We start from the raw sequence: 14,231 nt of genomic DNA on the forward strand, positions 1-14,231 counted from the left end.
AGTTGGTCTTTTTGAGCTGTTTAACAATCCAGTTTTGAATTTATAAATTTCTATTCATTCTGACAGTTACTGATTTGCTATTCTACTTCACAGTCTAGTAGTTTGATTCACTAGCTAATGTATTCATCCCTGTTTGTAGCCTAATTAATATATGCCAGAAGGAAGAAATGATAGCCAACATGAGTCCTGAATACAAATTTTATAACAGCATAGCATTTTAAAATAGCTCACAGAATATGTCATGAAGTTTGTAACACATACCCATTGTTAAAATTCATTCTCATTTTAATCAATATATTCTGTAATTTGGGAGAAAATCTTATATGTGTGAAAAGTAATGACTGTGTCATGCATCAAGAATTATAGACTCATGATTTCAAGAATGTAATTCATATTTGTATTTTTGCCAAATTTAGGGACATTTGGGTGGAGGAAGGAAATGTTTATAGTCACAAAGGGTATACATAGTGTAGGAGGGTGGTTTTGGGCAAGAGGGGGGACTTATCACCGAACCATACTGTTGCTGTGGCTGTGAGGGGGCACGGCTCGCTGTCACCCTCCCTCTCAGACTCAACGGGCAGCAGTCAGCTGACGTCATCGTCGTCACTGACAGCACTCACTCACCGGTCCGAAGAGAACTGGACAGCGCCCTCAGAGTCCGTTGGGTCGGAGGCTCCTGTAGGGTAAAGACAATGGATTGTTTATTTTTTCATCTCTAGTGTCTAATACAATGTCCAGAACACAACAGATATTCTATATAGACAGTCATAGCTGATATATGTTTCTTTTCTAGAAAGGAGTAGAAGTCCTAGAGCTTAGTCAATATGGTGGCGAGCCAATGTCCAAAAAGGAAGTAGAATCTCTGCATTATTATCTTCATTTTTTAAAAGAACTAATGAAGCTGAGAAGCAGCTGTAAAACAAGCTCAGTGCTGTTGAATCTGTTTTAGTGGAGTCTGAAAGTAAAATGAAGGCCAAGCCAAATCTTCACTCACAGTGTATCTCAAAGGGAGCATAATTGGAATTTGGCTTCAAAGTTTATGATGGAGGACTGCCCACATGCACGATTGTGAGTGTCTCTAGCCTTCTCGCACTAAGTATCAATAGCATCCTGCAGTCACTGTCATACCACAGTTTGTCATATCCCAAATATGTCATACCCCAACATACGTATTTCTAAATAAAACAGAAAGGAGTGGTATTATGTTTGAAAAATACTGCTTAGAGCCACTGTTTGGCTCGAGTTCTTTTTGGTATTTTAGTTCACTTAAATTCCTCCTGATGCTTAGCAGATGATAAATTAATAAGCCTAGTTTACAGTGCTGTTGTAAATACACATTTCCATATTTCTGTATTTCAGTGGGAAGGCAAGGAATTTCAAATTGGCCATCCTACCAAGCTTCCACATCATTCTAGAAATTTAAATACATAAAAGAAATCCTAGTGTTTACTGAAGACAACTGGTAACAACTCTCTAAGGAGATACATGGATTTCATCATTGTTTATTAGTTCATTAGTAACAAAATACAGCATCTTCAAGTGATAAGCCTAACTTTCAGTGCAGAAGATGTCTTAGACCATTTGTAAATAATACTTGGCCTCACCTATAGCAGATCTTTTTTAGAATTGACAACTATCTTATTAATAGCCCTATTATCATTCTTTATTTTCCATGGAAGATTCAGACCTCACTCAGAGTGCGAAAATGTTAAGAAAAGCTGGATCCTGACATGTGATGTGTGCATCTAGGTCTAAATAAATGACAAGCTAAACTGAATATTTTCATTATCACATTGTACTTATCTTTTCCCTCAACAAAGACTCCTTCACCTCTGGACATTCTATTTTACTGATTTAAGAAGAAAGAAAATTGCTGTTTTTGTTCTTCCCTATGTTTCTGCACATTCCTGAAATTGTTATCACTTCGCACTTGATTATAAATAGAAAAATAGGTTTGCAATACCACTAAGATCCATTTTCTATACTACCACCATTTTTAGATTGGGAAAACTGTGTTACTGAAATTGTGCGACACAGACTTGGATGACTATAAAAAGGGAAGTTGTCCTTAATAATGGGGTCTTTAATAATGTCAAAGAGTTACTGACACTGAATAAAAGTTTAAAAATTTAACTGCACATATTATAGTCTGAGTTTGCTATCCCAAAATTGATCAAACCTATTCTTTTTAACTTCTGTCCATTAAGGAGAAAACTCGTAACTCATAACATTGTCACAAGCCTTTTTGCACATTTATGATAAAATGTTGAGACCACATTTGTCTGGGATTCTGTATCTCCCAATATTCCATCAACCCTTCAAAGTGCCACAGATTTTCAATATAAATATAGAAAAGAGACATTGTAGGATAATTTACTTGGGGTGTAACCCTATATAATTTTACAATGAACTGTGCTCAAGGAACTAGAACAATGAGAGAATCTTGTTCAGGTGCAAGTCCAAATAGCCTTTTCTTGCCGCTCCAGATCATCACTTCCCCAGAGAAATACAATGTTAGCTGTGTGACTTAAAAATTTTCAGTAGCTACATTAAAAAAATAAAGAGTAATATGTGAAATTAATTTTAATAACTATATTATATAACACAAAATATCCCAATATTCTCTTTCAACCAGAAATCTCTGTACAGCAATTTTTAGTGAGACATTTTAATATTCTTTCTTCATACTGCCTTTGAAATCTTATATGTTTTTATACTTACAGCACATCTTAATTTGGACTGGTCACATTTCAAATGCTCAGTAGCTGCTTCTTTATTGCCAGTATGACTATAGAATTTGCTACTATAGGGAGTAAAGGACAGGTCAAGAAACCAAAGGATAAAATCAAAAGGGAAGGAGAGAGCAATTAAGCCAATAGAATCAGTTACATTTCTAATGTTCACATCATTGAAAATATGGTTCAACTTCCTCAGCAGACTAAATCTGATTGATTCAAAGCAGCTTTTCTTGAGCTCAGGAGATGGTGAGTGGAAACAAGTACAGGAAGGGGAAGAGCTTTGAATGGCCCTAAATGTCAATATATTATACTAAATATAATTGCATAACAAATAGACACACTAACAGCCCTCCAGGAGATCACAATCAGAGATTTAGTGGATGTACAAGATAATAATAAACATGAACTTGAGTAACAAGGATGAACACTCACAATTCCAAGGCTCAAAAATAAACAATGACAGTTTAATACCTACCAATTTTAGGAAAAATTATAGAGTTCAGGTGTCCAAATGCATCATGAAGAAATACGTCAAATTTTGCAAATTTAAATGCATGTAAAACAAAAATTATTTAGAAGTCCTATTGTTAGCAGAATCCTATTGGTGCCTTTTAACCATTCACAATAAAATCCCCATATTGTACTCTGCCTTGTTTCAGTGAAATGAATGATGAATGTTATACCTTAGCAGTACTAAAGTTGAGAAGACTTCACTGATTTATCTCTGTTTTCACCAAATGGCAATAAATCTGTATTTCCCAAAGCAAGTACAACTTAGAACAATGCCAAAAGTTAAACAGACAAAAAAGAATTTTACCAGGGAATATAAAATCCATGAAAAGTCTACTACTTTAAATGTTCTCCTATTACTGATAAAAAAACTTTAAGTGGAAAATTCTCAAGATTATAAACATATAGTAGTTAAGAGAGCTGACTTACACAGCTCAGTCACAAATGACAACAAAATTCCCAAAAGAACAATTAGAATGAGACAATATTGATCAAATCCTTGAGGATAACTCAGTGTTTCCAAGTTCCTGAATGACCTGTCTTTGGGAAAGCACCAAAAACGGAAAGTGCCATTTCCCTCTAAAAGGAGCACATAGATCTGATATAGAGCATACAGTCAACTAACTACTATAAAATTTCTGACAAAGGAATACTTCATATACATCATAAAATGATGTAGCAGCCACACTTCCAGAAACACGGTCATGATACCTATGAAGTTTTAAAATCTCTCCAAAACACTACGTAAAATAAATAAATAAATAAAAATTAGGATTTAAAACACACGCACACAAACAAAGCAAACACAAAGCAGCACAAATGAGCTCTTCAACCAACATCGATGACAGGAAGTCCCCAAAAGTCCCAGAGGGCTCATGACTTACACCAGTCTTGGGACTTAAGAAGAGACAAGTGAAAGGACACTGCTGATCTGCCCTATAAGCCCGGGAAAAATAAAGCCAGTTAGTGAACATCCAAAACAGGGAGGAGCCCTTCCTGAGCCTGAGAATGACCAGCAAAATGAAGAAGATTCCTCAATTTTCCAGAAAGTGCAGAAAACTACACACAACCAACTATATGATTATTAAAACAGCCCAAATCCAGAACACTGACAACACCAAATGCTGGTGAGGATGCAAACAGGAACTCTTGTTCATTGCTGATGGGAATGCAAAGTGGTACAGCTGCTGTGGAAGACAGTTTGGTGGTTTCTTACTAACAAAACATATTCTTACCATATGACACAGCAATCATGCTCCCTGGCATTTACCCAAATAAGGTGAAAACTGATGTTTGCAAAAAAACCTGCACAATGATTGTTTACAACAACTTCCTTCATAATTGCCAAAACTTGGAAGCAACCAAGGTGTCCTTCAGTAAGTGAATGGTTAAATAAACTATGATACATCCAGATAATGGATTATTATTCAGAGCTAAAGAGAAATGAGCTACCAAGTCATGAAGAACATGGAAGAAACCTAAGTACTACTAAGGGAAAGAAACACATCTGAAAAGGCTACATAATGTGTGATTCCAACTATGTGACATTCTGGAGAGGGCAAAATGGTGGAGACAGTAAGAAGATCAGTGGTAACCAGGGGCTGGGAGCAGAGGGGTAAGGGATGAGTAGGCAGGGCACAGAAGATATTTAGGGCAGTGAAGCTTCCTTATGTGACACTATAATGGTGGATACATGCCATCTTACATTTGTCCAAACCCACTGAATGTACAACACCAAAAGGGAACCCTAATAGAAAAACTTTGGGCTTTGGGTAATAATGATATGTCAATGTAGGTTCATCAAGTGTAACAAATGTACACTCTTTCAGGGGTTATCAGTAGTGGGGGAGGCTATGCACATGTGGGGACAGGAGGTATAGTGGAAACCTGTGCACTATCTTCTTAATTTTACTATGAACCTAAAACTGCTATAAACAATAAAGTCTATTAAAGAAAAATGACACAGATTTGTGAGGATCATTCTGTGGAATGTAGCTGAGAAATTCAGAAATACCAAGTAAATGCTACTTGAGAAGAGCAAAGCTTAGAGCTGAGGGAAGACTACTGGGAATAAAAACCCAACTGTGCAGGGCAGAGCACTGAGGTAAGGAAGTGAGGATAGGTAGGGGGAGAGACTTTGAGAAAGCAATCCTAGTAATACAACATCTACCTCTGAGGGCACTACTTTAAAAGGACAGGGCTCATGGGAGCCAGAGGACACTGTCCTGAAGCTGACTGAGCTCTGAGAGATAGATCAAGGCAGTACAGAAAGACCAAATTTCAATAATTCATGGTCACAAGAGAGTCAGGAGCCCCAAAGCTTAAAAGCTAGGAAAGCTACCCTTCTGCATGTTGCCGCGACCTCCATAGGAACCTCCTCCAAATAGCCCAGGAAACCCCACCTCATTATGCTGTCGGGTAGAGGAGATATTAACTGATACCATATACATTTCTTATCAGAAATTAAAAAATGAACCTAACTTCTGACAGAAAATTACAATGTACCAGAAAACCATGCTAACAAAACAGAAGAGTAATTCCAATATTGCAAAATGAGCTAAAATAAATTAGGGAAATGATAGGAGCTTGGAAGTAACAGGACAATCAGAAATAAATAAGCTCAGAAAGGAAATTATTAGACAAAGATACAAAATTAGAATTGGCAACTCATAGGAAATAATTATGATAGAATCAAATTTATAAAGACTAAATTTTGGAAAGCTCAAGAGTGAATAACATCATGGAATATTCAGTAAGGAAACAGAAGAATAGGAAAAAGAAAAAACTCAAGATAAATAAGTTTATATTACCAAACAGAAAGCCAAATAAATAGAACAGAACAAAACTGTATAAAATCTGCCTTGTATTAGACAAATTATCTTTGAGCCTTTGCCACTGAAAAGAATGTTAAGAACATGAAAGAATTCAGAATATACAGTATTCATCAATCCATTCTGAGGAATCTATTTATTAATGTGCTTCATAAACCATAAAGTAATTAGAGATGTCTTAAGTATAAAAATGTCTGTGGCAAGTACTGAATGTATTTAATTATAGAATTCATACTTAAAAAAGGTATATAAAAGTAAAAAATAGTGGGTTCTTATGACTCAGCAACAAAAAGACAAACAACCCAATTGAAAATGAGCAAAGGATTTAGACATCACTCAAAGATGATACACAAATGGTCAATAAGAGCATTAAAAGATGATCAATATTGTCAGTCATTAGGGAAATGCCAATCAAAACCACAATGAGATACCCCTTCATAACTTCATGCCTACTAAGATTACTCTAATAAAGCAAATAAGCAAATAGCAACAACAGAGAATTTGAAACCCTCACACATTTTTATGACACTTTAAAGTGGTGTAGCCACTTTGGAAAACAGCTTAATGGTTCCTTAAAAAGTTAAACATAGGATTGCCATATGACCCACCAATTCCACTGCCAGGTATATACAACAAAAAATTGAAAACAGAAACTATATATACATATATATATATATATATGTCAATGTTGCAGCATTGTTCACAATAGCCAAAAGGTGGAAAAGCCCTAACTGTTCATCAATGGATTATTGGATTTTCAAAATGTGGTGTCTACATGCAATGGAATATTATTAAGCCAAAAAAGGACTACATGCAATGGAACATTATTAAGCCATAAATAGGACACAGGCTACAATATGAATGAACTTTGAAAACGTGAAAGGTGAAATAAACCAGGCATAAAGGAAAAATACTGTATGATTTCACTTACATGAAATATCAAGAGCAGACAAATTCAGAGAGACAGAAAGTAGATTAGAGTTTACCAGGGGCTGGGGAGAGGGAGAAATGAGGTGTTATTGTTTAGTGGTTACAGAGCTTCTGTTTGCAATGATGAAAAAATGTTAGAAATCACTAATGGTTGCCCAACATTGTGAATGGACGTAGTGTCATTGAATTATACACTTTAAAATAGTTAAAATGACACATTTTAAAACATATTTGTATTCCAACAAAAAAAAACTTTAAAGTAGTGGGTAGGTAATACAAGCTCCGTTAACATAAAAATAATAAAATTAATCAAAATATAGAATGTGGAGAAGTAGAACTCGAGTAAGTTCACAGGTGGGCCTACAGGCATTTGCTGGCAGGAAGGGGCTCTCTTTGGCACCTGACCAATCAAGCCTGAACGCTGAAGCACAGTCACTATCACTAGCACACTGGAGCAATCTCTAGCTCTGCTGCTCAGCGTTCTTCATCTTCATCATGGAATGGCTCATCACTGGACTCCTGGGTCTGGCTGCTGATGAGAAGTGTCCCAAAATAAGAAGCTTGTCTGTTGAGGTGAAGAGCTTCTCAAGAGACACTGATGGTTAAGGATATGAGTTTTCAAAGTCAAGGCTTTACTATTCCATATATAGTCCACCAAGTTCTCTCCAAAACTGCCATTTGGACACTTGTAACCATCTCCACCCTGCTATCTCCTGGTCTGAGTAACAATCGCTCTCATTTGGCTTGCTCAGGCCTTTTAATGAGTTTCCCTACTTTGGTCCTAACGGCCCTAAAATCCACTTTCACCCCAACATCCAGAGTGATTCTTTTGAAACTTAAGTAAAATTACATCCCTCTGTGCTCAGACCTCCCCATTTCACTGAGATTAAGAGTTAAAGCCATAGCGCAGTCCCTCCTTCACCCCACACCATACCTCCCACATCACCCCCAACCCCTGCCCTGTCAAGCACTCTCCCCACTGCCCCTCTACTCCAGACACTACACTTCAGACACACCAAGCGGGTTCCCATCTTAGGGACATTGGCTCTAGTGTTTCCTAGAATGCACCTGCCCTTGTTCAGATCATGACTAATCTCCTCACCAGCTACAGTTCCTTGCTGAGTCATCGCCTCCTCATGAGACCTAGTGTGACCACCCTATTTACTACTGAGCCTGCCCATCCCTGCCTCTGATCCAGCTCTAGTTTTTCCATAACACTTTTCACCTTCTAACATATTATATGGTGGACATTTATTGTTACTATTGCTTTTATGGACAGAATGTGTCTCCCCAGTATTTGTACTGAAATTCTAACTCCCAATGTGATGGTATTAAGAGGTCACTAGGTAATGGGACTGGCACCCTCATGAGGAGAGACAGGAGAGAGTGTACTACTCCCCATCTCTGCTCTCTATCATGTGAGCAGAAGAGGAAAAAAGAACCTTCTACAAACCAGCAAGTGGACCTTTACCAGAACCTGACAGTGCTGGCACCCTGCACCCTGACTTCGAGCCTCCAGAAGTGTGAGAAATTTATATTACTGATAAGCCCCCCCATTTATGGTACTTTGTTATAGCAGTCTGAACTAACTACAGCCACTACACGTTGTCTTTCTCCCACAAATGAGATTATAAATTACATTAGGCCAGGGATTTTTTGTTGGAGCAGACCTGAGGAAGCCCATATATTATGCTTACCATATCACAAACCTCAATTCTTTTAAGAACTCTTGATTTCCAGATACTCTTAACAAATGATAGCCATTATTTTACATAAATCTTTAAGTTTTCAGGTTTACATTAACCTTTATATAACAATTAACATCTGATTTAATAGGGAAGATCTCCATGCAGTCACTTGCGTTTCTTTATACACTTTTCTCTTTCACCTTCCTCACTAGAATTATCCTCAGTTGTACTGTCAACATTATGCTTTCCAATAGCTCCTCACTTCCTGTTAGCTGACTGACTGTGGGAATGTTACCTTCTGGACACAACTTCCTTGCCTAAGTTACATGTCTAAACATATCCTACCTCACTTAGACAAATTCCAAGGACTCCCAACATACCTATGTGTATTTTAACAAGAAATTCTCCTTATTAGCATAAGGTAAGTATGGAAGAGGAGTATCCCTGGTTGTTTCTACTAACGAAGGAAAGAAATTGTCACAAAGGAGGGCAAATGGCCCTCATGTGTTGAGTTTTAGCAGAATAAGATTCCTAGCAGATACCTGAACATCTAAAGTCAGCTATGAGCATGGTATTCTATCGGTTTGGTGAACCATATTAGAAGCATTAATCTTCTCCTCCAACTAGGTAGGGAATTTCTAGTATTATCTCACAACACTGTGACTTTGGTTTGTTTTATCATAGTGCCTTGATTAGAACCTGTCCATTGTGGTTCTGCATGTATTTGTATCTGCCATCACATGCTCCTTTTAGATCAGATTCTTTTGAAAAATGATTATATTCTTCTGCTGACATATCATCATGACTTTCATCTCTACGAGTGTTAGTTACCTAATATAGCATGATCATTTCCTTTTGTTAAAGTTTAATGCTTCCTTCATGTGTTCTGAGACAAAATTCTCTGCAGTGTCCTGAAAAATCACTAGGCACTGTTCCACCAATTGTTCCCTTCTATAGAGCAGGTGTAAGTTTCTACAAAGTTAATTCTTCACAAAAGAAATCATTTCTATCTCTATCCATAAATCCATCATTTTATAAGGAATCAAAATTCATGTCTAGATAACGAAATTTCACTCTGACACTTCTATGTAGACAGCTGTTTAATTCCAATCTCTTCTTTATAATTTCACTCATAAACTTGAACTTGAAGTTATTAAAATACCACTCATTTCCCAAGCTTCTTTAGTTCATTTTTCAAAACATCAAGAATGTGAGAAAAATAGCCAAATGAGATAAGCCAGGATCACAAACACATATAAGTACGTATATTTTTAATAACTGCCCCAACACTACAATATTGTTATGAAATATAAATGCAGTAGTTGTACTACTGGAAGTATTTATAGTCCTAAAAGCTTTTCAGAGATTTATATGCTACTCAGACTAAATCATGATGAAACTATCAAACATAGGGAGAAACTAATTCAGGAGATAGGATATAATGCCAATATTCAGCAATTTTGCTTCAGAGAATAATGAAACAAAGATCGTAACTCATAAAAGCAGTCTATTAAAGACATTCAGTTGTTAAAGAGTAGATGATGAAATGTCAGACCTTTAAAGTTCTATCTACCTGTGTTCACCTCAACTCCCAGAGATCTATCCATTTTCAAATTTAATGTCTCAAACACATGGCTTATTTCATTTTATTCAGAATTCAGCAAGCTACAACAATGTTGAACATTTTGTTCTGCTTTATTGAATTGAATATACTAGTTTAATTAGGTTGATAATACATTTTACAGACTCATAATTTCTGGAAAGAATCGAAAACATTTGTCTGCTCCACCAAAAAATATGTGTCTTTCCTAAACACATATTGCATCTCGACAGTGATATACGGTGGAAATGAGGAGAAAAGACTCTTGAGTGAACTTGAAAGGCTTCTCAAGATAGCTTACACTCTTTAATTTCTGAACAGGTTAGACACCAGTATGCTTTGAGCCTTCCTCAATGTTTTCCTGGTGACAGATATACCCCTCTTTGCCTGCTATATACTGTGAGTTTTGAAAGTGCACAGGGACTGGAATCTTTTTGCTACCACACATTGCAAGCCCACAGACATGATTAGACTTGGTGGTTTTATGTATTTTATCAGCCAGTGACATCATGACAGATGAGAATCTTCTGCCAAGAAAAGTCAAAATTTCCTTACAATAAGGATTTTGCAGACAAATCACATGCACTAAATGTCATTTCATCTATACAATGATTTGAACATAATCCAGACCCAAGGAAGGAAAAAAAAATCCCCAACCACAAAGCTCATTATAGCAAGGCTTTGGATCCAGAGCAAAACACTAAGTCAGGATTTGCAAACTATTGAAAGTTAAATAAAATAGTCTGTATCTATGAAAAGGGATATGTTCTTTCATTTTTCAACTATTACCTCATTTGATGAAGCAACAAACTCCCTACTGGCAAAAACAGACAAAAACTGTTAAATATTACCTTGTTTTTAATGTTGTTCTTTTATCTGTGAATCACAAAAGGAATACAATAATTAAATGAGTCGAATGATGTATACAAAGAACAGAGTATTCTACCAAAAGTGCTTCTTTTAGAGATACAATCTCTAGAATAAGTGTGTTCAAGGGGAAATTAAAACAAGTCAACAGTGTTCCTCTGAGACAAATAGGCATTGTACTTCCTAAAGAAGGGCTTTCTGTCGAGCACAGTCATTTAGATAAAGTATAATTGAACAAATATAAACCCCACATACACTTAACAATTTTCTAACACGAGGTTAATCTTTAAAGGATAACATCCAAAAACAAGTTCCTTAAAAGCCATACTTTTGGACAATTGCCTAAGACAACAATGACCCAATCCTCATAAGTTGGGTTTAATAAGGCAGAATGAAGCCATGATGGAGTCCTTTATTTATTAGACTCTGAGAAGCAGCTGCATGGTGTGTGCCACTATCTAAAGGGGTTCTGCCTCTAGCAGTTGTCCAGACCAGATGGAACAGTGACAAGCTCCACTTATATTGTCACAGCATCAGCATCATCATAAAAAAGAGTCCCCAGAAATTCTCTTTAGAACAGAAGCCACATGTTTACTATAAACACAACCTCTTATTTCTCAAACTGCAATTTTAATTTGTAACTTGCACCTGAAAGGTAGCACACCTTTGAGTTCAAAGCTGCCAGCTTGCAAGTCAATCATGAGAGTTTGAAGGGTTCAAATCTCTGTGGTAGAAATTGGGCACTTTTAAAACTTTAATGTGTCCAAAGCTTGCTTGTAAATGATCCAATCCATCTTTTCTTAGAAGGGAGTCTTGTCATAAATATAACCTCGTTGGCATTTTATTTGGCCCTTGCTTTATTCTAGAACTATGCTGATTAGCAGATTCATTACCCCTTTGGTTATTAGAAACAGATTCATTATGCCTTCCACTTTATCTCAGTAGCAGAAATCTGGGCTGAAAACTGAAGATCTGGCTCTAACCTGTGGCAATTATTTCTTCACAGAAAGGAGTGTTTCATCAGGCATCTGAAGCCTCTTGCTGTTCATTGTGGGAGATCATAGGCGTCTCTAGATGTCTATGATGGTTTAGCAATGATCATGTCTCATAGGAGGGGAAGAAAAAAACTACTTTAAAAAACTGGAGCTAACGCATAAATCTAAAATCAAAGATAACAGACATTACTAGGATATCAATTTATATTACTGTGCTATAAATCTATTACAGTAGACACAATCTCTCTCTGAATCAAGACATACAGCACAGGAATAAAGCAAAAGTGGGGGGAAAGAATCTTATTTGGATGATGAATTCTACAAGAAATTTGTGATATAGCTGAGTTTTTCTATTAGAGGGTTTATTAGAAGCCTGGGATTAAACTTGGATCCCTTCAGGATCTAAGGCACAGACAATTTTTCTTGCCCTTTTTCATTCTGGCTACAAATTTACCCACTAAGTTAATAATGCTAAATCCAGAGCACGGAAAGGATTCTTCATGTAGAAATATTTTTAAAAGGGAGTGAGAGGAAGTTTCCTCAGCAAGATTGGAGCATATCATAGGCTAACTGGGAATTTCTCTAGTTGACTATTTTTTAAGGGGAAAACACATATTTAGAAGTGACATTGTACCCCTACATCATGTTGATTTGCCTGCCCATGCTAGAAGGTCTGAAAGGGTTCATTAGTCACAGATCTGTAGGTATGTTCTCTGTTTTTGTTTTAAATTATATATGTGTGTATTTGTTTGTCTGTTTATAGGACTGGGTTTTCTTGTTTAATCTAAGAAAAAGAGCCACAGATATCACTGAGATCGTTATAAGGAAAACTGGTTGTTTAGAGTACATGTAAGGCAGTGCTGCTGTAGATGTTCAGAAGGTCATCAAATTGTTATACTATGATTTATCAGGCAATAGCATCACCAGGTCACACATATCATCCCATTCATTTACACAGACAACTCTTGCTACACAAATAAACTAAAGACAGCATACTTTAGAAGAGAGAAATGGGTCAAGTTTAAATGTAAATTATCACAATCATCACATACACAGCACAAAAACCACTTCCTTGCTCATGCCCTTTCTCCAAACTCCCACCACAAATATTCAGAGGTCAAGGATAAAACACAAATTAGCAGATACTCTAATGACTACACTCAAGTCACAAAGTAGACTGCATTTCAATCTCCAGGATCCAGCAGCTTTCTATGTTTGACCATAATTTCATAATCTCAGCTAAGCAACTCCTGCGGGGCACCATAAACATCATTTTTGCACAAGCGGGCATACGGTAACTCCTTTGTCATCCTTCACTGCAAGCCCTGTAGTGCTATTTCCCAGCTTATAAGAAACAGGAGGATCTCATCAGACACATATTCAGAATAAATGGTGAAAAATAAAATGTTCCTGACTTTAGGCATTTGACCAAATAACTCTAAAGTATTTCTGAATATTATATAACATAGATTCAAAGCATAAAATTAAAGTTCATTTCTATTGGGAGATAGAGAATCTGTCACTTAGAAAAAAACATAAGAATATCATTTCTTTTTACAAAATATAGCCTTACCATTGGTTACAGTTGTCAGAAATTTTTCTTCATACATGTAACATGAGCTCATATGAGACATTGTTTGTCAGAACATTCCTAATATATATATTTCATCAAAAGGCAGACTTGCTCCACAATTAAACAAGATTTCTTTGCTAGTATATGTTTGGTTAATTATGAGTGGGACAATTTGTGTTTCTCAAAAATATATAGGCAAAAATGACTATTTTTGTAGCTTTTTATTATTTGATATTTGTAAGGTAGTTTACAAGTCATTAGCACATCCTCCTAGTATTTGTAACTATTAACATTCCAATCCTACAGCCTGGAAAGCAAAAAATAAAAGATAACAATGGGGGGGCGGAGCCAACATGGCGGCGTGAGTAGGACAGTGGGAATCTCCTCCCAAAAACATATATACTTTTGAAAATACAACAAACACAACTAGCCCTAAAAGAGAGACCAGAAGACGCAGGACAGTGGCCAGACTGCAGCTACACCAGCGAGAACCCAGCGA

The sequence above is a fragment of the Manis pentadactyla genome, chromosome 7 (assembly GCF_030020395.1).
Source record: "Manis pentadactyla isolate mManPen7 chromosome 7, mManPen7.hap1, whole genome shotgun sequence".
Taxonomy (NCBI): domain Eukaryota; kingdom Metazoa; phylum Chordata; class Mammalia; order Pholidota; family Manidae; genus Manis; species Manis pentadactyla.